Source organism: Heterodontus francisci, chromosome 10, assembly GCF_036365525.1.
Source record: "Heterodontus francisci isolate sHetFra1 chromosome 10, sHetFra1.hap1, whole genome shotgun sequence".
NCBI classification, from domain to species: domain Eukaryota; kingdom Metazoa; phylum Chordata; class Chondrichthyes; order Heterodontiformes; family Heterodontidae; genus Heterodontus; species Heterodontus francisci.
In genome coordinates, this window is record NC_090380.1 from 86,006,856 (window position 1) to 86,032,210 (window position 25,355).

At 40.6% G+C, this 25,355-nt stretch overlaps 1 long non-coding RNA gene across 1 annotated transcript in view; it reads right to left on the reverse strand.

Annotated features, from left to right (window-relative positions):
* Window positions 1–18,834: 18,834 nt before the first annotated feature.
* LOC137374589 (uncharacterized) overlaps window positions 18,835–25,355 on the reverse strand; it is a 72,391-nt gene continuing 65,870 nt past the window's right edge. Inside the window, exons 3-4 of the long non-coding RNA XR_010975851.1 lie at window positions 22,449–22,615; window positions 18,835–19,699 (exon numbers count right to left, since the gene is read on the reverse strand). This is a non-coding gene — a long non-coding RNA (uncharacterized lncRNA). The remainder of the gene's footprint in view (window positions 19,700–22,448; window positions 22,616–25,355) is intronic.

Consider the following 25,355-nt stretch of genomic DNA (forward strand, 5'->3'; position numbering starts at 1 on the left):
ATGTTCTTGCTGTTTTCAGACTGTGTCTTCTAAATGTTCTTGCTGTTTTCAGACTGTGCCTTTTTAATGTTATGCTGTTTTCAGACTGTGTCTTTTTAATGTTCTTGCTGTGTTCAGACTGTGTCTTCTAAATGTTCTTGCTTTTTTCAGACTGTCTTTTTAATAATCTTGCTGTTTTCAGACTGTGTCTTTTTAATGTTCTTGCTGTTTTCAGACTGTGTCTTTATAATGTTCTAGCTGTGTTCAGACTGTGTCTTCTAAATGTTCTTGCTGTTTTCAGACTGTGTCTTTTTAATGTTCTTGCTGTGTTCAGATTGTGTCTTCTAAATGTTCTTGCTTTTTTCAGACTGTGTCTTTTTAAGGTTCTTGCAGTGTTCAGACTGTGTCTTTTTAATGTTCTTGCTGTTTTCAGACTGTGTCTTTTTAATGTTCTTGCTGTGATCAGACTGTGTCTTTTTAATGTTCTTGCTGTTTTCAGACTGTGTATTTTTAATGTTCTTGCTGTTTTCAGACTGTGTCTTTTTAATGTTCTTGCTGTGTTCAGACTGTGTCTTCTAAATGTTTTTGCTGTGTTCAGACTGTGTCTTCTAAATGTTCTTGCTGTGTTCAGACTGTGTCTTCTAAATGTTCTCGCTTTTTTCAGACTGTGTCTTTTTAATGTTCTTGCAGTGTTCAGACTGTGTCTTTTTAATATTCTTGCTGTTTTCAGACTGTGTCTTTTTAATGTTCTTGCTGTTTTCAGACTGTGTCTTTTTAATGTTCTTGCTGTGTTCAGACTGTGTCTTCTAAATGTTCTTGCTTTTTTCACACTGTGTCTTTTTAATGTTCTTGCTATTTTCAGACTGTGTCTTTTTCATGTTCTTGCTGTTTTCAGACTGTGTCTTCTAAATGTTCTTGCTGTTTTCAGACTGTGTCTTTTTAATGTTCTTGCTGTTTTCAGACTGTCTTCTAAATGTTCTTGCTTTTTTCAGACTGTGTCTTTTTAATGTTCTTGCTGTTTTCAGACTGTGCCTTTTTAATGTTCTTGCTGTTTTCAGACTGTGTCTTTTTAATGTTCTTGCTGTTTTCAGACTGTGTCTTTTTAATGTTCTTGCTGTGATCAGACTGTGTCTTTTTAATGTTCTTGCTGTTTTCAGACTGTGTATTTTTAATGTTCTTGCTGTTTTCAGACCGTGTCTTTTTAATGTTCTTGCTGTGTTCAGACTGTGCCTTCTAAATGTTTTTGCTGTGTTCAGACTGTGTCTTCTAAATGTTCTTGCTGTGTTCAGACTGTGTCTTCTAAATGTTCTCGCTTTTTTCAGACTGTGTCTTTTTAATGTTCTTGCAGTGTTCAGACTGTGTCTTTTAAATGTTCTTGCTGTTTTCAGACTGTGTCTTTTTAATGTTCTTGCTGTTTTCAGACTGTGTCTTTTTAATGTTCTTGCTGTGTTCAGACTGTGTCTTCTAAATGTTCTTGCTGTTTTCAGACTGTGTCTTTTTAATGTTCTTGCTGTGTTCAGACTGTGTCTTCTAAATGTTCTTGCTGTTTTCAGACTGTTTCTTTTTAATGTTCTAGCTGTGTTCAGACTGTGTCTTCTAAATGTTCTTGCTTTTTTCACACTGTGTCTTTTTAATGTTCTTGCAGTGTTCAGACTGTGTCTTTTTAATGTTCTTGCTGTTTTCAGACTGTGTCTTTTTAATGCTCTTGCTGTGTTCAGACTGTGTCTTCTAAATGTTCTTGCTTTTTTCACACTGTGTCTTTTTAATGTTCTTGCTATTTTCAGACTGTGTCTTTTTCTTGTTCTTGCTGTTTTCAGACTGTGTCTTCTAAATGTTCTTGCTGTTTTCAGACTGTGTCTTTTTAATGTTCTTGCTGTTTTCAGACTGTCTTCTAAATGTTCTTGCTTTTTTCAGACTGTGTCTTTTTAATGTTCTTGCTGTTTTCAGACTGTGCCTTCTAAATGTTCTTGCTGCTTTCAGACTGTGTCTTCTAAATATTCTTGCTGTTTTCAGACTGTCCTTTTAATGTTCTTGCTGTTTTCAGACTGTGTCTTTTTAATAATCTTGCTGTTTTCAGACTGTGTCTTTTTAATGTTCTTGCTGTGATCAGACTGTGTCTTTTTAATGTTCTTGCTGTTTTCAGACTGTGTATTTTTAATGTTCTTGCTGTTTTCAGACCGTGTCTTTTTAATGTTCTTGCTGTGTTCAGACTGTGCCTTCTAAATGTTTTTGCTGTGTTCAGACTGTGTCTTCTAAATGTTCTTGCTGTGTTCAGACTGTGTCTTCTAAATGTTCTCGCTTTTTTCAGACTGTGTCTTTTTAATGTTCTTGCAGTGTTCAGACTGTGTCTTTTAAATGTTCTTGCTGTTTTCAGACTGTGTCTTTTTAATGTTCTTGCTGTTTTCAGACTGTGTCTTTTTAATGTTCTTGCTGTGTTCAGACTGTGTCTTCTAAATGTTCTTGCTGTTTTCAGACTGTGTCTTTTTAATGTTCATGCTGTTTTCAGACTGTGTCTTCTAAATGTTCTTGCTGTTTTCAGACTGTGTCTTTTTAATAATCTTGCTGTTTTCAGACTGTGTCTTTTTAATAATCTTGCTGTTTTCAGACTGTGTCTTATAAATGTTCTTGCTGCTTTCAGACTGAGTCTTCTAAATGTTCTTGCTGTTTTCAGACTGTGTCCTTTTAATGTTCTCGCTGTTTTCAGACTGTGTCTTCTAAATGTTCTTGCTGTTTTCAGACTGTGTCTTCCAAATGTTCTTGCTGCTTTCAGACTGTGTCTTCTAAATGTTCTTGCTGTTTTCAGACTGTGTCCTTTTCATGTTCTTGCTGTTTTCAGACTGTGTCTTCTAAATGTTCTTGCTGTTTTCAGACTGTGTCTTTTTAATGTTCTTGCTGTTTTCAGACTGTGTCTTTTTAATGTTCTTGCTGTTTTCAGACTGTCTTTTTAATAATCTTGCTGTTTTCAGACTGTGTCTTTTTAATAATCTTGCTGTTTTCAGACTGTGTCTTTTGAATGTTCTTGCTGTTTTCAGACTGTATCTTTTTAATGTTCTTGCTGTTTTCAGACTGTGTCTTTTTAATAATCTTGCTATTTTCAGACTTTGTCTTCTAAATGTTCTTGATGTTTTCAGACTGTGTCTCTTTAATGTTCTCGCTGTTTTCAGACTGTGTCTTCTAAATGTTCTTGCTGTTTTCAGACTGTGTCTTCTAAATGTTCTTGCTGTTTTCAGACTGTGTCTTCTAAATGTTCTTGCTGTTTTCAGACTGTGTCTTCTAAATGTTCTTGCTGTTTTCAGACTGTGCCTTTTTAATGTTATGCTGTTTTCAGACTGTGTCTTTTTAATGTTCTTGCTGTGTTCAGACTGTGTCTTCTAAATGTTCTTGCTTTTTTCAGACTGTGTCTTTTTAATGTTCTTGCTGTTTTCAGACTGTCTTTTTAATAATCTTGCTGTTTTCAGACTGTGTCTTTTTAATGTTCTTGCTGTTTTCAGACTGTGTCTTTATAATGTTCTAGCTGTGTTCAGACTGTGTCTTCTAAATGTTCTTGCTGTTTTCAGACTGTGTCTTTTTAATGTTCTTGCTGTGTTCAGATTGTGTCTTCTAAATGTTCTTGCTTTTTTCAGACTGTGTCTTTTTAAGGTTCTTGCAGTGTTCAGACTGTGTCTTTTTAATGTTCTTGCTGTTTTCAGACTGTGTCTTTTTAATGTTCTTGCTGTGATCAGACTGTGTCTTTTTAATGTTCTTGCTGTTTTCAGACGGTGTATTTTTAATGTTCTTGCTGTTTTCAGACTGTGTCTTTTTAATGTTCTTGCTGTGTTCAGACTGTGTCTTCTAAATGTTTTTGCTGTGTTCAGACTGTGTCTTCTAAATGTTCTTGCTGTGTTCAGACTGTGTCTTCTAAATGTTCTCGCTTTTTTCAGACTGTGTCTTTTTAATGTTCTTGCAGTGTTCAGACTGTGTCTTTTTAATATTCTTGCTGTTTTCAGACTGTGTCTTTTTAATGTTCTTGCTGTTTTCAGACTGTGTCTTTTTAATGTTCTTGCTGTGTTCAGACTGTGTCTTCTAAATGTTCTTGCTTTTTTCACACTGTGTCTTTTTAATGTTCTTGCTATTTTCAGACTGTGTCTTTTTCATGTTCTTGCTGTTTTCAGACTGTGTCTTCTAAATGTTCTTGCTGTTTTCAGACTGTGTCTTTTTAATGTTCTTGCTGTTTTCAGACTGTCTTCTAAATGTTCTTGCTTTTTTCAGACTGTGTCTTTTTAATGTTCTTGCTGTTTTCAGACTGTGCCTTTTTAATGTTCTTGCTGTTTTCAGACTGTGTCTTTTTAATGTTCTTGCTGTTTTCAGACTGTGTCTTTTTAATGTTCTTGCTGTGATCAGACTGTGTCTTTTTAATGTTCTTGCTGTTTTCAGACTGTGTATTTTTAATGTTCTTGCTGTTTTCAGACCGTGTCTTTTTAATGTTCTTGCTGTGTTCAGACTGTGCCTTCTAAATGTTTTTGCTGTGTTCAGACTGTGTCTTCTAAATGTTCTTGCTGTGTTCAGACTGTGTCTTCTAAATGTTCTCGCTTTTTTCAGACTGTGTCTTTTTAATGTTCTTGCAGTGTTCAGACTGTGTCTTTTAAATGTTCTTGCTGTTTTCAGACTGTGTCTTTTTAATGTTCTTGCTGTTTTCAGACTGTGTCTTTTTAATGTTCTTGCTGTGTTCAGACTGTGTCTTCTAAATGTTCTTGCTGTTTTCAGACTGTGTCTTTTTAATGTTCTTGCTGTGTTCAGACTGTGTCTTCTAAATGTTCTTGCTGTTTTCAGACTGTTTCTTTTTAATGTTCTAGCTGTGTTCAGACTGTGTCTTCTAAATGTTCTTGCTTTTTTCACACTGTGTCTTTTTAATGTTCTTGCAGTGTTCAGACTGTGTCTTTTTAATGTTCTTGCTGTTTTCAGACTGTGTCTTTTTAATGTTCTTGCTGTGTTCAGACTGTGTCTTCTAAATGTTCTTGCTTTTTTCAGACTGTGTCTTTTTAATGTTCTTGCTATTTTCAGACTGTGTCTTTTTCTTGTTCTTGCTGTTTTCAGACTGTGTCTTCTAAATGTTCTTGCTGTTTTCAGATTGTGTCTTTTTAATGTTCTTGCTGTTTTCAGACTGTCTTCTAAATGTTCTTGCTTTTTTCAGACTGTGTCTTTTTAATGTTCTTGCTGTTTTCAGACTGTGCCTTATAAATGTTCTTGCTGCTTTCAGACTGTGTCTTCTAAATATTCTTGCTGTTTTCAGACTGTGTCCTTTTAATGTTCTTGCTGTTTTCAGACTGTGTCTTTTTAATAATCTTGCTGTTTTCAGACTGTGTCTTTTTAATGTTCTTGCTGTGATCAGACTGTGTCTTTTTAATGTTCTTGCTGTTTTCAGACTGTGTATTTTTAATGTTCTTGCTGTTTTCAGACCGTGTCTTTTTAATGTTCTTGCTGTGTTCAGACTGTGCCTTCTAAATGTTTTTGCTGTGTTCAGACTGTGTCTTCTAAATGTTCTTGCTGTGTTCAGACTGTGTCTTCTAAATGTTGTCGCTTTTTTCAGACTGTGTCTTTTTAATGTTCTTGCAGTGTTCAGACTGTGTCTTTTAAATGTTCTTGCTGTTTTCAGACTGTGTCTTTTTAATGTTCTTGCTGTTTTCAGACTGTGTCTTTTTAATGTTCTTGCTGTGTTCAGACTGTGTCTTCTAAATGTTCTTGCTGTTTTCAGACTGTGTCTTTTTAATGTTCTTGCTGTGTTCAGACTGTGTCTTCTAAATGTTCTTGCTGTTTTCAGACTGTTTCTTTTTAATGTTCTAGCTGTGTTCAGACTGTGTCTTCTAAATGTTCTTGCTTTTTTCACACTGTGTCTTTTTAATGTTCTTGCAGTGTTCAGACTGTGTCTTTTTAATGTTCTTGCTGTTTTCAGACTGTGTCTTTTTAATGTTCTTGCTATTTTCAGACTGTGTCTTTTTCTTGTTCTTGCTGTTTTCAGACTGTGTCTTCTAAATGTTCTTGCTGTTTTCAGACTGTGTCTTTTTAATGTTCTTGCTGTTTTCAGACTGTCTTCTAAATGTTCTTGCTTTTTTCAGACTGTGTCTTTTTAATGTTCTTGCTGTTTTCAGACTGTGCCTTCTAAATGTTCTTGCTGCTTTCAGACTGTGTCTTCTAAATATTCTTGCTGTTTTCAGACTGTGTCCTTTTAATGTTCTTGCTGTTTTCAGACTGTGTCTTTTTAATAATCTTGCTGTTTTCAGACTGTGTCTTTTTAATAATCTTTCTGTTTTCAGACTGTGTCTTCTAAATGTTCTTGCTGTTTTCAGACTGTGCCTTCTAAATGTTCTTGCTGTTTTCAGACTGTGTCTTTTTAATGTTCTTGCTGTGATCAGACTGTGTCTTTTTAATGTTCTTGCTGTTTTCAGACTGTGTATTTTTAATGTTCTTGCTGTTTTCAGACTGTGTCTTTTTAATGTTCTTGCTGTGTTCAGACTGTGTTTTCTAAATGTTCTTGCTGTGTTCAGACTGTGTCTTCTAAATGTTCTCGCTTTTTTCAGACTGTGTCTTTTTAATGTTCTTGCAGTGTTCAGACTGTGTCTTTTAAATGTTCTTGCTGTTTTCAGACTGTGTCTTTTTCATGTTCTTGCTGTGTTCAGACTGTGTCTTCTAAATGTTCTTGCTGTTTTCAGACTGTGTCTTTTTAATGTTCTTGCTGTGTTCAGACTGTGTCTTCTAAATGTTCTTGCTGTTTTCAGACTGTGTCTTTTTAATGTTCTAGCTGTGTTCAGACTGTGTCTTCTAAATGTTCTTGCTTTTTTCACACTGTGTCTTTTTAATGTTCTTGCAGTGTTCAGACTGTGTCTTTTTAATGTTCTTGCTGTTTTCAGACTGTGTCTTTTTAATGTTCTTGCTGTGTTCAGACTGTGTCTTCTAAATGTTCTTGCTTTTTTCAGACTGTGTCTTTTTAATGTTCTTGCTATTTTCAGACTGTATCTTTTTCATGTTCTTGCTGTTTTCAGACTGTGTCTTCTAAATGTTCTTGCTGTTTTCAGACTGTGTCTTTTTAATGTTCTTGCTGTTTTCAGACTGTCTTCTAAATGTTCTTGCTTATTTCAGACTGTGTCTTTTTAATGTTCTTGCTGTTTTCAGACTGTGCCTTTTTAATGTTCTTGCTGTTTTCAGACTGTGTCTTTTTAATGTTCTTGCTGTTTTCAGACTGTGTCTTTTTAATGTTCTTGCTGTGATCAGACTGTGTCTTTTTAATGTTCTTGCTGTTTTCAGACTGTGTATTTTTAATGTTCTTGCTGTTTTCAGACTGTGTCTTTTTAATGTTCTTGCTGTTTTCTGACTGTGTCTTCTAAATGTTCTTGCTGTGTTCAGACTGTGTCTTCTAAATGTTCTCGCTTTTTTCAGACTGTGTCTTTTTAATGTTCTTGCAGTGTTCAGACTGTGTCTTTTAAATGTTCTTGCTGTTTTCAGACTGTGTCTTTTTAATGTTCTTGCTGTTTTCAGACTGTGTCTTTTTAATGTTCTTGCTGTGTTCAGACTGTGTCTTTTTAATGTTCTTGCTATTTTCAGACTGTGTCTTTTTCATGTTCTTGCTGTTTTCAGACTGTGTCTTCTAAATGTTCTTGCTGTTTTCAGACTGTGTCTTTTTAATGTTCTTGCTGTTTTCAGACTGTCTTCTAAATGTTCTTGCTTTTTTCAGACTGTGTCTTTTTAATGTTCTTGCTGTTTTCAGACTGTGCCTTCTAAATGTTCTTGCTGCTTTCAGAATGTGTCTTCTAAATATTCTTGCTGTTTTCAGACTGTGTCCTTTTAATGTTCTTGCTGTTTTCAGACTGTGTCTTTTTAATAATCTTGCTGTTTTCAGACTGTGTCTTTTTAATAATCATTCTGTTTTCAGACTGTGTCTTCTAAATGTTCTTGCTGTTTTCAGACTGTGCCTTCTAAATGTTCTTGCTGTTTTCAGACTGTGTCTTCTAAATGTTCTTGATGTTTTCAGACTGTGTATTTTTAATGTTCTTGCTGTTTTCAGACTGTGTCTTTTTAATGTTCTTGCTGTGTTCAGACTGTGTCTTCTAAATGTTTTTGCTGTGTTCAGACTGTGTCTTCTAAATGTTCTTGCTGTGTTCAGACTGTGTCTTCTAAATGTTCTCGCTTTTTTCAGACTGTGTCTTTTTAATGTTCTTGCAGTGTTCAGACTGTGTCTTTTAAATGTTCTTGCTGTTTTCAGACTGTGTCTTTTTAATGTTCTTGCTGTTTTCAGACTGTGTCTTTTTAATGTTCTTGCTGTGTTCAGACTGTGTCTTCTAAATGTTCTTGCTGTTTTCAGACTGTGTCTTTTTAATGTTCTAGCTGTGTTCAGACTGTGTCTTCTAAATGTTCTTGCTTTTTTCACACTGTGTCTTTTTAATGTTCTTGCAGTGTTCAGACTCTGTCTTTTTAATGTTCTTGCTGTTTTCAGACTGTGTCTTTTTAATGTTCTTGCTGTGTTCAGACTGTGTCTTCTAAATGTTCTTGCTTTTTTCAGACTGTGTCTTTTTAATGTTCTTGCTATTTTCAGACTGTGTCTTTTTCATGTTCTTGCTGTTTTCAGACTGTGTCTTCTAAATGTTCTTGCTGTTTTCAGACTGTGTCTTTTTAATGTTCTTGCTGTTTTCAGACTGTCTTCTAAATGTTCTTGCTTTTTTCACACTGTGTCTTTTTAATGTTCTTGCTGTTTTCAGACTGTGCCTTCTAAATGTTCTTGCTGCTTTCAGACTGTGTCTTCTAAATATTCTTGCTGTTTTCAGACTGTGTCCTTTTAATGTTCTTGCTGTTTTCAGACTGTGTCTTTTTAATAATCTTGCTGTTTTCAGACTGTGTCTTTTTAATAATCTTTCTGTTTTCAGACTGTGTCTTCTAAATGTTCTTGCTGTTTTCAGACTGTGCCTTCTAAATGTTCTTGCTGTTTTCAGACTGTGTCTTCTAAATGTTCTTGATGTTTTCAGACTGTGTATTTTTAATGTTCTTGCTGTTTTCAGACTGTGTCTTTTTAATGTTCTTGCTGTGTTCAGACTGTGTCTTCTAAATGTTTTTGCTGTGTTCAGACTGTGTCTTCTAAATGTTCTTGCTGTGTTCAGACTGTGTCTTCTAAATGTTCTCGCTTTTTTCAGACTGTGTCTTTTTAATGTTCTTGCAGTGTTCAGACTGTGTCTTTTAAATGTTCTTGCTGTTTTCAGACTTTGTTTTTTTAATGTTCTTGCTGTTTTCAGACTGTGTCTTTTTAATGTTCTTGCTGTGTTCAGACTGTGTCTTCTAAATGTTCTTGCTGTTTTCAGACTGTGTCTTTTTAATGTTCTTGCTGTGTTCAGACTGTGTCTTCTAAATGTTCTTGCTGTTTTCAGACTGTGTCTTTTTAATGTTCTTGCAGTGTTCAGACTGTGTCTTCTAAATGATCTTGCTTTTTTCACACTGTGTCTTTTTAATGTTCTTGCAGTGTTCAGACTGTGTCTTTTTAATGTTCTTGCTGTTTTCAGACTGTGTCTTTTTAATGTTCTTGCTGTGTTCAGACTGTGTCTTTTTAATGTTCTTGCTGTTTTCAGACTGTCTTCTAAATGTTCTTGCTTTTTTCAGACTGTGTCTTTTTAATGTTCTTGCTGTTTTCAGACTGTGCCTTTTTAATGTTCTTGCTGTTTTCAGACTGTGTCTTTTTAATGTTCTTGCTGTTTTCAGACTGTGTCTTTTTAATGTTCTTGCTGTAATCAGACTGTGTCTTTTTAATGTTCTTGCTGTTTTCAGACTGTGTATTTTTAATGTTCTTGCTGTTTTCAGACTGTGTCTTTTTAATGTTCTTGGTGTGTTCAGACTGTGTCTTCTAAATGTTTTTGCTGTGTTCAGACTGTGTCTTCTAAATGTTCTTGCTGTGTTCAGACTGTGTCTTCTAAATGTTCTCGCTTTTTTCAGACTGTGTCTTTTTAATGTTCTTGCAGTGTTCAGACTGTGTCTTTTAAATGTTCTTGCTGTTTTCAGACTGTGTCTTTTTAATGTTCTTGCTGTTTTCAGACTGTGTCTTTTTAATGTTCTTGCTGTGTTCAGACTGTGTCTTCTAAATGTTCTTGCTGTGTTCAGACTGTGTCTTCTAAATGTTCTCGCTTTTTTCAGACTGTGTCTTTTTAATGTTCTTGCAGTGTTCAGACTGTGTCTTTTTAATGTTCTTGCTGTTTTCAGACTGTGTCTTTTTAATGTTCTTGCTGTGTTCAGACTGTGTCTTCTAAATGTTCTTGCTTTTTTCAGACTGTGTCTTTTTAATGTTCTTGCTATTTTCAGACTGTGTCTTTTTCATGTTCTTGCTGTTTTCAGACTGTGTCTTCTAAATGTTCTTGCTGTTTTCAGACTGTGTCTTTTTAATGTTCTTGCTGTTTTCAGACTGTCTTCTAAATGTTCTTGCTTTTTTCAGACTGTGTCTTTTTAATGTTCTTGCTGTTTTCAGACTGTGCCTTCTAAATGTTCTTGCTGCTTTCAGAATGTGTCTTCTAAATATTCTTGCTGTTTTCAGACTGTGTCCTTTTAATGTTCTTGCTGTTTTCAGACTGTGTCTTTTTAATAATCTTGCTGTTTTCAGACTGTGTCTTTTTAATAATCTTTCTGTTTTCAGACTGTGTCTTCTAAATGTTCTTGCTGTTTTCAGACTGTGCCTTCTAAATATTCTTGCTGTTTTCAGACTGTGTCTTCTAAATGTTCTTGATGTTTTCAGACTGTGTATTTTTAATGTTCTTCCTGTTTTCAGACTGTGTCTTTTTAATGTTCTTGCTGTGTTCAGACTGTGTCTTCTAAATGTTTTTGCTGTGTTCAGACTGTGTCTTCTAAATGTTCTTGCTGTGTTCAGACTGTGTCTTCTAAATGTTCTCGCTTTTTTCAGACTGTGTCTTTTTAATGTTCTTGCAGTGTTCAGACTGTGTCTTTTAAATGTTCTTGCTGTTTTCAGACTGTGTCTTTTTAATGTTCTTGCTGTTTTCAGACTGTGTCTTTTTAATGTTCTTGCTGTGTTCAGACTGTGTCTTCTAAATGTTCTTGCTGTTTTCAGACTGTGTCTTTTTAATGTTCTAGCTGTGTTCAGACTGTGTCTTCTAAATGTTCTTGCTTTTTTCACACTGTGTCTTTTTAATGTTCTTGCAGTGTTCAGACTCTGTCTTTTTAATGTTCTTGCTGTTTTCAGACTGTGTCTTTTTAATGTTCTTGCTGTGTTCAGACTGTGTCTTCTAAATGTTCTTGCTTTTTTCAGACTGTGTCTTTTTAATGTTCTTGCTATTTTCAGACTGTGTCTTTTTCATGTTCTTGCTGTTTTCAGACTGTGTCTTCTAAATGTTCTTGCTGTTTTCAGACTGTGTCTTTTTAATGTTCTTGCTGTTTTCAGACTGTGTCTTCTAAATATTCTTGCTGTTTTCAGACTGTGTCCTTTTAATGTTCTTGCTGCTTTCAGACTGTGTCTTCTAAATATTCTTGCTGTTTTCAGACTGTGTCCTTTTAATGTTCTTGCTGTTTTCAGACTGTGTCTTTTTAATAATCTTGCTGTTTTCAGACTGTGTCTTTTTAATAATCTTTCTGTTTTCAGACTGTGTCTTCTAAATGTTCTTGCTGTTTTCAGACTGTGCCTTCTAAATGTTCTTGCTGTTTTCAGACTGTGTCTTCTAAATGTTCTTGATGTTTTCAGACTGTGTATTTTTAATGTTCTTGCTGTTTTCAGACTGTGTCTTTTTAATGTTCTTGCTGTGTTCAGACTGTGTCTTCTAAATGTTTTTGCTGTGTTCAGACTGTGTCTTCTAAATGTTCTTGCTGTGTTCAGACTGTGTCTTCTAAATGTTCTCGCTTTTTTCAGACTGTGTCTTTTTAATGTTCTTGCAGTGTTCAGACTGTGTCTTTTAAATGTTCTTGCTGTTTTCAGACTTTGTTTTTTTAATGTTCTTGCTGTTTTCAGACTGTGTCTTTTTAATGTTCTTGCTGTGTTCAGACTGTGTCTTCTAAATGTTCTTGCTGTTTTCAGACTGTGTCTTTTTAATGTTCTTGCTGTGTTCAGACTGTGTCTTCTAAATGTTCTTGCTGTTTTCAGACTGTGTCTTTTTAATGTTCTAGCTGTGTTCAGACTGTGTCTTCTAAATGATCTTGCTTTTTTCACACTGTGTCTTTTTAATGTTCTTGCAGTGTTCAGACTGTGTCTTTTTAATGTTCTTGCTGTTTTCAGACTGTGTCTTTTTAATGTTCTTGCTGTGTTCAGACTGTGTCTTTTTAATGTTCTTGCTGTTTTCAGACTGTCTTCTAAATGTTCTTGCTTTTTTCAGACTGTGTCTTTTTAATGTTCTTGCTGTTTTCAGACTGTGCCTTTTTAATGTTCTTGCTGTTTTCAGACTGTGTATTTTTAATGTTCTTGCTGTTTTCAGACTGTGTCTTTTTAATGTTCTTGGTGTGTTCAGACTGTGTCTTCTAAATGTTTTTGCTGTGTTCAGACTGTGTCTTCTAAATGTTCTTGCTGTGTTCAGACTGTGTCTTCTAAATGTTCTCGCTTTTTTCAGACTGTGTCTTTTTAATGTTCTTGCAGTGTTCAGACTGTGTCTTTTAAATGTTCTTGCTGTTTTCAGACTGTGTCTTTTTAATGTTCTTGCTGTTTTCAGACTGTGTCTTTTTAATGTTCTTGCTGTGTTCAGACTGTGTCTTCTAAATGTTCTTGCTGTGTTCAGACTGTGTCTTCTAAATGTTCTCGCTTTTTTCAGACTGTGTCTTTTTAATGTTCTTGCAGTGTTCAGACTGTGTCTTCTAAATTTTCTTGCTGTTTTCAGACTGTGTCTTTTTAATGTTCTTGCAGTGTTCAGACTGTGTCTTTTTAATGTTCTTGCTGTTTTCAGACTGTGTCTTTTTAATGTTCTTGCTGTGTTCAGACTGTGTCTTCTAAATGTTCTTGCTTTTTTCAGACTGTGTCTTTTTAATGTTCTTGCTATTTTCAGACTGTGTCTTTTTCATGTTCTTGCTGTTTTCAGACTGTGTCTTCTAAATGTTCTTGCTGTTTTCAGACTGTGTCTTTTTAATGTTCTTGCTGTTTTCAGACTGTCTTCTAAATGTTCTTGCTTTTTTCACACTGTGTCTTTTTAATGTTCTTGCTGTTTTCAGACTGTGCCTTCTAAATGTTCTTGCTGCTTTCAGACTGTGTCTTCTAAATATTCTTGCTGTTTTCAGACTGTGTCTTTTTAATGTTCTTGCTGTTTTCAGACTGTGTCTTTTTAATAATCTTGCTGTTTTCAGACTGTGTCTTTTTAATAATCTTTCTGTTTTCAGACTGTGTCTTCTAAATGTTCTTGCTGTTTTCAGACTGTGCCTTCTAAATGTTCTTGCTGTTTTCAGACTGTGTCTTCTAAATGTTCTTGATGTTTTCAGACTGTGTATTTTTAATGTTCTTGCTGTTTTCAGACTGTGTCTTTTTAATGTTCTTGCTGTGTTCAGACTGTGTCTTCTGAATGTTTTTGCTGTGTTCAGACTGTGTCTTCTAAATGTTCTCGCTTTTTTCAGACTGTGTCTTTTTAATGTTCTTGCAGTGTTCAGACTGTGTCTTTTAAATGTTCTTGCTATTTTCAGACTGTGTTTTTTTAATGTTCTTGCTGTTTTCAGACTGTGTCTTTTTAATGTTCTTGCTGTGTTCAGACTGTGTCTTCTAAATGTTCTTGCTGTTTTCAGACTGTGTCTTTTTAATGTTCTTGCTGTGTTCAGACAGTGTCTTCTAAATGTTCTTGCTGTTTTCAGACTGTGTCTTTTTAATGTTCTAGCTGTGTTCAGACTGTGTCTTCTAAATGTTCTTGCTTTTTTCACACTGTGTCTTTTTAATGTTCTTGCAGTGTTCAGACTGTGTCTTTTTAATGTTCTTGCTGTTTTCAGACTGTGTCTTTTTAATGTTCTTGCTATTTTCAGACTGTGTCTTTTTCATGTTCTTGCTGTTTTCAGACTGTGTCCTTTTAATGTTCTTGCTGTTTTCAGATTGTGTCTTTTTAATAATCTTGCTGTTTTCTGACTGTGTCTTTTTAATAATCTTTCTGTTTTCAGACTGTGTCTTCTAAATGTTCTTGCTGTGTTCAGACTGTGTCTTCTAAATGTTCTCGCTTTTTTCAGACTGTGTCTTTTTAATGTTCTTGCAGTGTTCAGACTGTGTCTTTTAAATGTTCTTGCTGTTTTCAGACTGTGTTTTTTTAATGTTCTTGCTGTTTTCAGACTGTGTCTTTTTAATGTGCTTGCTGTGTTCAGACTGTGTCTTCTAAATGTTCTTGCTGTTTTCAGACTGTGTCTTTTTAATGTTCTTGCTGTGTTCAGACTGTGTCTTCTAAATGTTCTTGCTGTTTTCAGACTGTGTCTTTTTAATGTTCTAGCTGTGTTCAGACTGTGTCTTCTAAATGTTCTTGCTTTTTTCACACTGTGTCTTTTTAATGTTCTTGCAGTGTTCAGACTGTGTCTTTTTAATGTTCTTGCTGTTTTCAGACTGTGTCTTTTTAATGTTCTTGCTATGTTCAGACTGTGTCTTCTAAATGTTCTTGCTTTTTTCAGACTGTGTCTTTTTAATGTTCTTGCTATTTTCAGACTGTGTCTTTTTCATGTTCTTGCTGTTTTCAGACTGTGTCTTCTAAATGTTCTTGCTGTTTTCAGACTGTGTCTTTTTAATGTTCTTGCTGTTTTCAGACTGTCTTCTAAATGTTCTTGCTTTTTTCAGACTGTGTCTTTTTAATGTTCTTGCTGTTTTCAGACTGTGTCTTTTGAATCTTCTTGTTGTTTTCAGACTGTGTCTTTTTAATGTTCTGGCTGTTTGCAGACTGTGTCTTTTTAATGTTCTTGCTGTTTTCAGACTGTGTCCTTTTAATGTTCTTGCTGTTTTCAGACTGTGTCTTCTAAATTTTCTTGATGTTTTCAGACTGTGTCTTCTAACTGTTCTTGCTGTTTTCAGACTGTGTCTTTTTAATGTTCTTGCTGTTTTCAGACTGTGTCTTTTTAATAATCTTGCTGTTTTCAGACTGTGTCTTCTAAATGTTCTTGATGTTTTCACACTGTGTCTTTTTAATGTTCTGGCTGTTTGCAGACTGTGTCTTTTTAATGTTCTTGCTGTTTTCAGACTGTGTCCTTTTAATGTTCTTGCTGTTTTCAGACTGTGTCTTCTAAATTTTCTTGATGTTTTCAGACTGTGTCTTCTAACTGTTCTTGCTGTTTTCAGACTGTGTCTTTTTAATGTTCTTGCTGTTTTCAGACTGTGTCTTTTTAATAATCTTGCTGTTTTCAGACTGTGTCTTTTTAATAATCTTTCTGTTTTCAGACTGTGTCTTCTAAATGTTCTTGATGTTTTCACACTGTGTCTTTTTAATGTTCTTGCTGTTTTCAGACTGTGTCTTTTGAATCTTCTTGTTGTTTTCAGACTGTGTATTTTTAATGTTCTTGCTGTTTTCAGACTGTGTCTTAAATGTTCTTGATGTTTGCTGACTGTGTCTTTTTAATGTTCTTGACTTTTTCAGACTGTGTCTTCTAAATGTTCTTGCTTCTTGCTGGAATGTCTCAGAGAGAATACATGCAGTTTGAAGCGAGCTGTGGTTCTGCCCGTGGCAGCTCTGGTTTGCATGAGATGTAGGGGTGGTGCGGTGGTTAGCACCACAACTTCACAGCTTCAGCAACCCGGGTTCAGTTCTGGGTACTGCCTTTGTGGAGTTTGCAAGTTCTCCTTGTGACCGCCGGGTTTCCACCGGGTGCTCTGGTTTTCTCCCTCAGCCAAAGACTTGCAGGTTGATAGGTAAATTGGCCGTTGTAAATTGCCCCTAGTGTAGTAGATGGCATGAGAATTGTGGGAATGTGGGTTTGATGTAGGATTAGTATAAATGGGTCGTTTTTGGTCAGCACAGACTTGAAGGGCCTGTTTCAATTTTAAATTCAGGCTGGCTGAAAAAGGTGGCTTCTGGGTCCTGTGACTGCACCCTTCTCCATTTTAACATGTGGAACGCAGAAGTGGGAAACAATGCGTCAATGGCACCATCATCTAATGATTTAAAAAGCTACCTGTCCTGCATTCACAAAAGCCCGGCTTAAAGGACTCCCTACCTGAGTGCCCTCTGCTGGCCCAGAACCCCTTCTGCTGCCTTTGCTCCCTGATAAGTAAGGAGCTGCACACGAGCCTGCAGTGACCATGGTTGAAGGAGGATACAAGGTGGCCCCACAGCTTAGCGATGCCTCCCTGCAGGTTTTACTTCAAGCTGCAAGGGAAAGGCAAGTGGTCGTTTTGCCTGGGAACATGATGAGTTGACCTGCCTCCCTAACCAAGCAAGCCTGGATGGATATTGCTGAAATCAGCAACTATGGGGTCACCTGCAGGACATGGATCCAGTGCAGGAAGCAGGCTTGATCTGAGCTGCTAAGGTGAGAACTGCAAACATTTTTGACCCATTGGGCATTGCAGAGGGAGAGGGAGTGTTTAGTTGAAAGGGATTGACCACCCGGTGGAGTAGAGTGCCTTATCTCCATGTCTTGAGCCCAGTGGAGAAGGTGGCCATCGAACTGGCAGGGCAGCAAGGTAGCTACTCCATAGCTGATGGTGAGACAGGAGCACCTACCCAAGAGAGTGAGTGAGCGTCTCCTGAGGCAGAACGGTCCATCTGCTGCAAACGAGCCATGTTGCTCATCTGTTCAGCACTAATCAATGGAGCTGCACAGTATGGGTGGTTGGAATGTTGCGATGGATTGACCTTAACCCTTCAATGTATCTATTCTCTCATGCACATCAAGGTGAACAGCAAATAGCTGGAGAGCTGGGGAACAGCTGGTCACCTCTGAGGAGGAGGAGGAGGGGGCGGGAGCGTCAGAGGGTGCACTGTCACATCATTCCCTGGACCTTCCACCAGCGCAGATACTCTCACGTTGCTGGATGTCTATTTGCAGTTACATTCGGGCACATAACCTGGTGAGCACAATACAGACGCACCCTGATGGAGGCTGTGACAGCGGAGGACACTGGCAGTCGGAGGACTGTGGGAGCTTAGACCCATGCTGGGTCCTAGGCTGATGGCGTGCCTCTGGTGTCACCATAAACACGGGAAATGCTGAGATAAGGCAACATCGGGCAGAGATGCTAGATGTTTTGCACACCCAAGCGTGAACAATGGAGGAGTCTATCCAGGCCTAGGAGCTGCCATACCTCTGACGGGTGTACGTCTGGCTTCCTCCATTGAGAGATTAGCAACTCTCATGGAGAGCCAGATCCAGCAGACTAGTCAGTGGCTGCCAGAGATGTGGGCAGTCCTGCAAACCATCGCACTGTCTACGAGCTCTATGCAGCAGTGGCAAGGCAAAAGGAGGGTGGGCGGGTGGGTGTGGGAGGGGTGTGTGGGGATGAGGCACCTGGAGATTCCACCATGTCCACATCCCTTCCAGGTCAGCTGGGAGGTACAAGTTTGCCTTGTAAAGGCGGGGGGTGTGGAAGAGCAGCTGACTGCCACATCTGGAGGCTCTTCTCAGCGTGCTCCTGGTGTGGACAGTAGCTCCAAAGTCCCTCTGCCAGTGACACCAGCCCCTCTTTGATCCCCGACTATAGAAGTTGTGCAGAAGGCCCTCAGTGTGCCGAAGCCCTCAGGCCACAGGATGCCAGAGGACAGCTGCCAAGATTATCCCACGAGAGGGCACAGCTAGGTCAGCAGCCTGCCTCCAACTCAGCTGACAGTGCAAGGGGAGCAGCATGTAGGAGCACCTGAAAAAGATTGAAAAAGAGCACCTCGATGCACTTTGGAGTTCATGCGTGAATGTACATTCCAGTGCTAAGGGCCGAGGCAGCTGAAGGCACGGCCACAATTGGTGGAGCGATTAACACTCATTTGTTCCACATTTCTGACAAGGCCACTTTTGGCCCAACTGGCAACTTCTGTATCCTCCTTAAATGTGAAAATTGTTTTACATTGCTAGCAAATTTTATAAACTATCATATGGAGTGGGGGGAGAGTGGGGAGAAGGAGAGGGGGAGAGCGGGGGGAAGGAGGGGGGGAGAGCGGGGGGAAGGAGGGGGGAGAGCGGGGAGAGGGGGGTGTGACAGCGGGTGGAAGGAGGGGAGGGAGAGCGGGGCGAGGGGGGGGAGAGCGGGGGGAAGGAGGGGGGGAGAGAGCGGGGGGTGGGGGGGAGAGCGGGGGGAAGGAAGGGGGGAGAGCGGGGGGAAGGAGGGGGGAGAGCGGGGAGAGGGGGGTGTGACAGCGGGTGGAAGGAGGGGAGGGAGAGCGGGGCGAGGGGGGGGGAGAGCGGGGCGAGCGGGGAGAGAGGAGGAGGGAGGAGGGAGGGGGAGAGAGGAGGGGGAGGGAGGGGAGGGAGGAGGGGGAGGGAAGGAGGGAGGAGGGGAGGGAGAGAGCGGGGAGTGGGGGGGAGCAGCGGAGCGTTTTTCTGTGCATGCGCCATAAACACAACAGCAAAAGACTTACCCGCCGGTCCCCGCACCCGGCAACACCAAGGTCTTCGGCCGCTCACTCCCCGCGGCTCTCTCCGGCCTCTCGCTTCCGGCCCTCTCCATCCAGCCGTTCTCTCCAGCTGCGGATCCCCAATACAGTTGCTTTCTCCCTAACTTCTCAACAGTACTTCAGGCATTGCCACTGTCTGGTCCCTGCCTTTTGCATGCTCCCTCTCCCCACTCCTCCCCGCTCTCCTTCTTCACCCACCCCTCCCTCCCCCTCTTCACCCACCCCTCCCTCTACCCCCCTACCTCCACCCCTACCTCTACCCCCCTACCTCCACCCCTCTACCTCCACCCCTCCAGCACAGTTGAATATCTGAAGTGCAGTTGCAAGGTCAGGGAAATAGCATCCAAAACAAAACCTCAACAATTCTGGGTTTAATTATTGAGAAGTTTTATTAAGTTCATTAAGCATCCGAGGAACTGCTGTGCATGGATACATGAGTGTTGTGTTGCCAGCATTCCCGTGAGACAGACAGGCCGAGTCTCTGCTATGCACAGCTAAAGAGATTGTTCCTGGAGAGCCTTGTGGTGAATGAACGCTTGGCTCTCTATTCCACTACTGTATTGTCCATGTGAAGAAGGCAAAGTCACAAGAGTCTGAGCTCAGTCTATTCTTGGTGAATGTTCCCCAAGCGCATCCCAATGTGCACTCCCAATTCATCCATAAATGCAATGTTCCTTTCCACATCGTGACAAGCTCTGCAGCATGATCCAGTTGCCTTCGTTGCTTGAATGCTGTCCTTTAGTCTCAAGGATTGTTTTCTCGACGGCATGTTTTACATGAAAAGAAATAAAGCAAATCAGAGTCAGAGCTTGCCTCCCTCCATCCACTGAAATTACTGTTGTGCACACCTTTTTAAGTTCTGCAGTGAAGGCACCAATTGATAACGTCGCCAATGAAGCACTTATTACCCATGGTAGATGCAGGAATCAGCACATCCTTGCGTCCTCTCCCGCACTGCCTCCTTTGCTTGAATGCCGTCCTTAAGTCTCAAGGATTGTTTTCTCAAGGGCACGTTTTACATGAAAAGAAATAAGGAAAGAACATCAGTGTCAGAGCTTTCCCCCTCCAATGAAATTACTGTTGAGCATGCTTTATGTTCTGCAGTAAAGGCATGTACTGATAACACTGCCAATGAATCACTTCGTACCCACCTCAGCTGTAGGAGTCAGGATGATGTAACTGCCCCTATCTCGTGATGGTTCAATGCTGCTCTCAGGGAAAACATGAATGATGTGAGGGTGCTGGAAAAAGAAGCACATTTCTTTTGGACTATGAACATAAAGCAGGCCATTTAGCCCAGCTGTTCCCTGCTAGTGATTATGCTACTCCTGCGCCTTCCCATCCGCTCCCATTTAATCCTGCCTACTACTATCAGCATCACCTTCCATTTCTTTCACTCTTACCTACCTTTGCCTTAAAGCAACACTGAGGATGGAGAACGGTGTGGCTGCACTCCCACCTCACCAGTTGTGTACACAGCAAGAGCATTCACATTCGTGCTACCACTGGACACGGCATGCTTGTTTCTTTCAGTGCTCAGTCTCTTCTTGCTGAATGTTCCTCAAGTGCTTGACCGCTTTGGATGCCCTCTCTGCTTGACAGGCAGCAGTTGGCAATTGCGGAGTCTCACAAGGCTCTGCATGGTTGTTTCAAGGGCGGATAGGGAAACAGGTGATAGTGTGTCCATGTGCACGGCTCTGATGGGTGCAGGAACAGGTGGCTGTGTGTCCATGTGCACTGCTCTGATGGTTGTAGGAACAGGTGACTGTGTAACTGAACAGCAAGGAGAGGGTACTGTAGGTGGGGGAAGTGGAGCTTTGAACAGGCAGGCGAATGTATGGTCCATCAGATCATTAGGCCAGGGGGTGAAACGCTCAGGATCCATGGATTGTGGCACGCGACTGATGTCCAGCGCGTGGCCACCTCCATCCGAAGGTGCTTCCGGGCAATTGTTGGGCATAGTAAATGACTCCATCTCATCAGCCAGTCCTTGCTGCCAGCGGACAGTCTGTTGCCGCAGCCAGTCCAGTTTCCGCATGAATGATGCCGTTCCACTCTGCAGAACGGCCTGTTGTAGCTGGGACCATTGATCTGAAAGCAAGTGGTATTTTTCATTGTAGCTGAGGGGCCTTGGCTGTTCCTCTGTAATCACAATGGCAGCAGCCATGCCTGTCGTCGTCGGTGTCTGAGATGCACGCCAGCGGCAGTCGGGGCAAGCCTGTCTAAAGACAGACCCAGATGCCTCTGCACAACAATAGCATGTTTGCAGGGCAATAAAGTCTGAATGGAGCAGATGCAGCTGCAGGTAGCCTGGCCATCATGTATCTGCAGTGTGTACTGTTTGGCACCAGAAATCACAGTCACTGTGCCTTCATCCTGCTCCTTGACATGTACTCGCTGAATGTGGCTATGATCCTGATGCATCAGCTTCACAGCATGACCGGTGAATCCCGTGCAAAATGATTGTAGATCTGCTGGTGCCTCAGCGATGCGCTTGAAAGAGGCTCCCTGCAGGAATGTGTAATAGGAGCGCTCCCGATCCAGGACAATATTGTGGAAGATCAGCGCTGAGATGCATTCCTTCATGGATGAGGAGGAGTGGAGCAGGTGCTTTATCTTGCCATTCTCTGACTCAATGCGATTGTTGGTGTTGTTCCCAAACGTTAGGACTTTACCGCGTGAACATGCTGCCCACATCTCCTTCTGTGGAATCCAGTTTGTAAGCAGGTAGTCCTGCAGGGGTGGGTAGAGATGTCCAATCCTTTCTACACAACTTGTGATCTTCTCCTCCAAAGGTGCATGAACCATTTCCTTGCAGATCATAAACAACTGATCCCTCTGTTCACCATTCAGTGGGTAGCTGCTGATCTTCCTCCTCATGCTGTGCATCACATAGAACTGACAGAGGAGAACCGTTGCAGCTGGGAGATGCTTCCTGATCGCATTGATCTCATTGATGTCTTTATCCACAATGGCTGATCTCACGCGGCAGGCGCTGGATCCCATGAAATCGACAAAAACACCCACAATCTCGTCCAGCATCTGAGCCGTCTCATTCCTCACCATGGCATAGAACACAGCCCTGCCCCTAGCAACATTGTCCTGCACCATCACCTGGTACAGAGGGTAGCCGCATTTGTTCACTTTGTACGTTCCATCCATGAACAGCAGTTCAGGAAAGGCCTGCAGGTGGGACTTCATAGCTGGTGTCATGAAGGCAATATAGAGGATGTTGCTTCCCTGCAGGCCAACCCGTACTGCCGCCCCGTCCTGCTGAATCTTCTCCACCGTATCACACAGCGCATCCATGCTGTCATCCCCTGTTTTGAGCCGGGATTTTACATTTCTAATGTCACTAAGGGTCACGGTCTTATTGAATGAACGCTCGATATAATCCTTCAGCTGTTTGTTCCCAGCCTGCAGCTTGACCAACTCTTCTACCTTCTGCCTTTCATCGTGGTTCAGTCGTCGTCTCCTTGCATAGAAGCGTAAACATTCTGGATGCAAAACATGACCAGTATGTACAAGATGGTAGGAGCTGACACACAGTTTGTTCTTGCTCGTATTGAATTTCACACTGATGAAGACCTGACAGCCCAGGGCGAGATACCTGAAAAGTTACACAGACATTCAATGAGCACGCCCCAAGTTCCTCGTGCCCTCACCAAAACGTCAGCCATCCTCAGGTGTGTTGTTGGCAGCAGTTTACATGTGCACCATGACAAAGTCCCAAAATCTGGTGCGCACCTGTTTTGCAGTGCAGAGGAGGTTGCGCAGAGGTGATCGACCAGCCATTGCTCCATCCAGGAAATCACAACAAAGGCAGTCCGTAGACACGGGGGTGGTATGCGCGTGGCTTTGTGGGCACAGGATCTCACTGACGAGATGTATTGATACTGCAAATCTAACCTTGGTTCAATGCACATCAAGGAACATCTTTACAGGACTGACAAGCTACACAAGTGGAAATGTAGTGACCGCAGCACCTACCTCTGATTCGGTCTCACTCCAGTGGAACGGATGCGTGGCTGCCCATAGTGTACACAGCACAGCCTCACCGAGGCATACTTAAAGCGGATGGGAATTTCGACTCGCCGTCTCTTGTTTTCCCTCTCAAGCGTATGGGTGCTCACTTTTTTAAATAGACTCCCTGTTGCCTGTAAGCACAACAGCAAAGCACATTTAAATAGCATTGTTAACATAGTGAAACATAACAAGGCACATCACAGGATGTGCCTGCAGACCATGCTACCTGTTGAAACATCTCAAGTTTACTGCTGAAGTCGTCATAACTCTCGAACTCCTGGGTTGTGAAGGTGGAAAGGAACTGCTCTGTGGAATCTACTGAAGTTGCCATCATCGACGTTTGCAGTTCAGGAAGGCTATTAAGGGACCACACGGGAAACATGAGATGAGATAAGAAATACAGAATGCACTCCATTGAAACGTTACAAAAACGAAAGTGACCGTTTAGATGGAAAGTTGTTCGCTGGACTGCAGCACATGTACTGCCTGCACATAGCCCCAGACAATGGAAATGTTTTCAGAGCAACTTACAACAGGGACTGGAGCATGTGCAGTGCCCCAGACAATGGAAATGTTTTCAGAGCAGCTTGCAACAGGGACTGGAGCACGTGCAGTGCCCCAGACAATGGAAATGTTTTCAGAGCAACTTACAACAGGGACTGGAGCACGTGCAGTGCCCCAGACAATGGAAATGTTTTCAGAGCAGCTTGCAACAGCTTGCAACAACTTTTCCCAGAAGAAAACACACCGACTAGGTTTCTTTAATAAGCAACAAAGTTAACAGTTTATTAGAAAACACGTCTGAACCAGTAATGAAGTAAAGCATACACTCACAGATTGAAATATTACAGTTCTCCTTTACCTTCGCTCCTCACACACATGCATACACACATACAGTTAACAGTAAAAATAAAAAGGATTTTTGTTTAGAGCTCTCTTACAAAAAAAAACACTTGAGCTGAATACTTACACATTCTTGAATAAACAGCAGATGGGATATGTTGTGTTCCAAAACTGGCATACCATCTGGCCTCAGTGGGATCAGATGAGTCACTGGAATCTTTTAGAACAGTTCTTTTTAGGTAGCATTGAGAATTAATTTAGCAGGCTTTTGTTCAAAGACAGGAGACAACATGAGTTGACACAGTGGACTTCTCAGGATCTTTTCGAGAGGTGCTGGAAAGCTGAGCTGGGTTGTGGTCTTCTCTCTTTCCTTGGGAATTTTCTTCTCTTCTTGGAAGTTCTCTTCTTCTTCTGCAAGCTTTTTAAAGAGATGGAATAGGCTGGGCTGAGCTGGGGGTCTGTCCTTCAGTTTTATTTTTTAAAATGCCAACCCCTTTCAAAGAGTTCATTCCCAACTCCAAACAATTCAAAAATGAAGCTGGAAAAAGAAAGTCCACCTTCTGCCTTGTCACTTCTCTACATACACCTTCCCCAATGACCAGGGTTTCTGTTCTATTTTTATCTCGAGTCATGCAACAACCAGTAAATGGTGTTGGGGAAATTGATGGGATTGAAGGCTGATAAATCCCCAGGGCCTGATGGTATGTATCCCAGAGGACTTAAGGAAGTAGCCCTAGAAATGGTGGATGCATTGGCGGTCATCTTCCAAGATTCTATAGACTCTGGAACAGTTCCTACAGATTGGAGGGTAGTTAATGTAACCTCACTATCTAAAAAGGGAGGTAGAGAGAAAGCAGAGAATTATAGACCAGGCAGCACAACGTCGGTCATGGGGAAAATTTTAGAGTCCATTATCAAAGATTTTATATCAGAGCACTTAGAGAACAGTGATAGAATCAGGCAGAGTCAGCATGGATTTACAAAAGGGAAATCATGCTTGACAAATCTACTGGAATTCATCGAGGATGTAACTAGTAGAGTTGATGAGGAGGAGCCAGTGGATATGGTTTATTTGGACTTTCAGAAGGCTTTCGACAAAGTCCCACATAAGAGATTAGCGTGCGAAATTAAAGCCCATGGGATTGGGGGTAGTGTATTGCAATGGATAGAAAATTGGTTGGCGGACAGGAAACAAAGAGTAAGGATAAAAGGGTCTTTTTCCGAATGGCAGGCAGTGACTAGTGGGGTACCGCAGGGATTGGTGCTAGGACCCCAGCTATTCACAATGTACATTAATGATTTAGATGAGGGAACTAAATGTAATATCTCCAAATTTGCAGATGACACAAAACTGGGTGGGAGGGTGAGTTGTGAGGAGGATGCAGAGAGGTTTCAGAGTGATTTGGACAAGTTGAGCAAGTGGGCTAATGCATGGCAGCTGCAGTATAATATGAATAAATGTGAGGTTATCCACTTTGGTAGCAAAAACAGGAAGGCAGATTATTATCTGAATGGCTATAAACTGAGCGAGGGGAATATGCAGCGAGACCTGGGTGTTCTCATACGCCAGTCACTGAAGGTAAGCATGCAGGTGCAACAGGTGGTAAAAAAGGCAAATGGTATGTTGGCCTTCATAGCGAGAAGATTTGAGTACAGAAGCAGGGATATCTTGCTGCAATTATACAGGGCCTTGGTGAGGCTACACCTGGAATATTGTGTGCAGTTTTGGTCTCCTTATCTAAGGATGGATATTCTTGCTATAGAGGGAGTACAGCGAAGGTTTACCAGACTGATTCCTGGGATGGTGGGACTGACGTATGAGGAGAGATTGAGTCAGTTAGGATTATATTCGCTGGAGTTCAGAAGAGTGAGGGGGGATCTTATAGAAACCTATAAATCTAACAGGACTTGACAGGGTAGATGCAGGAAATATGTTCCCGATGGTGGGGCAGTCCAGAAGCAGGGTTCATAGTCTCAGGATACGAGGTAAACCTTTCAGGACTGGGATGAGGAGAAATTTCTCCACCC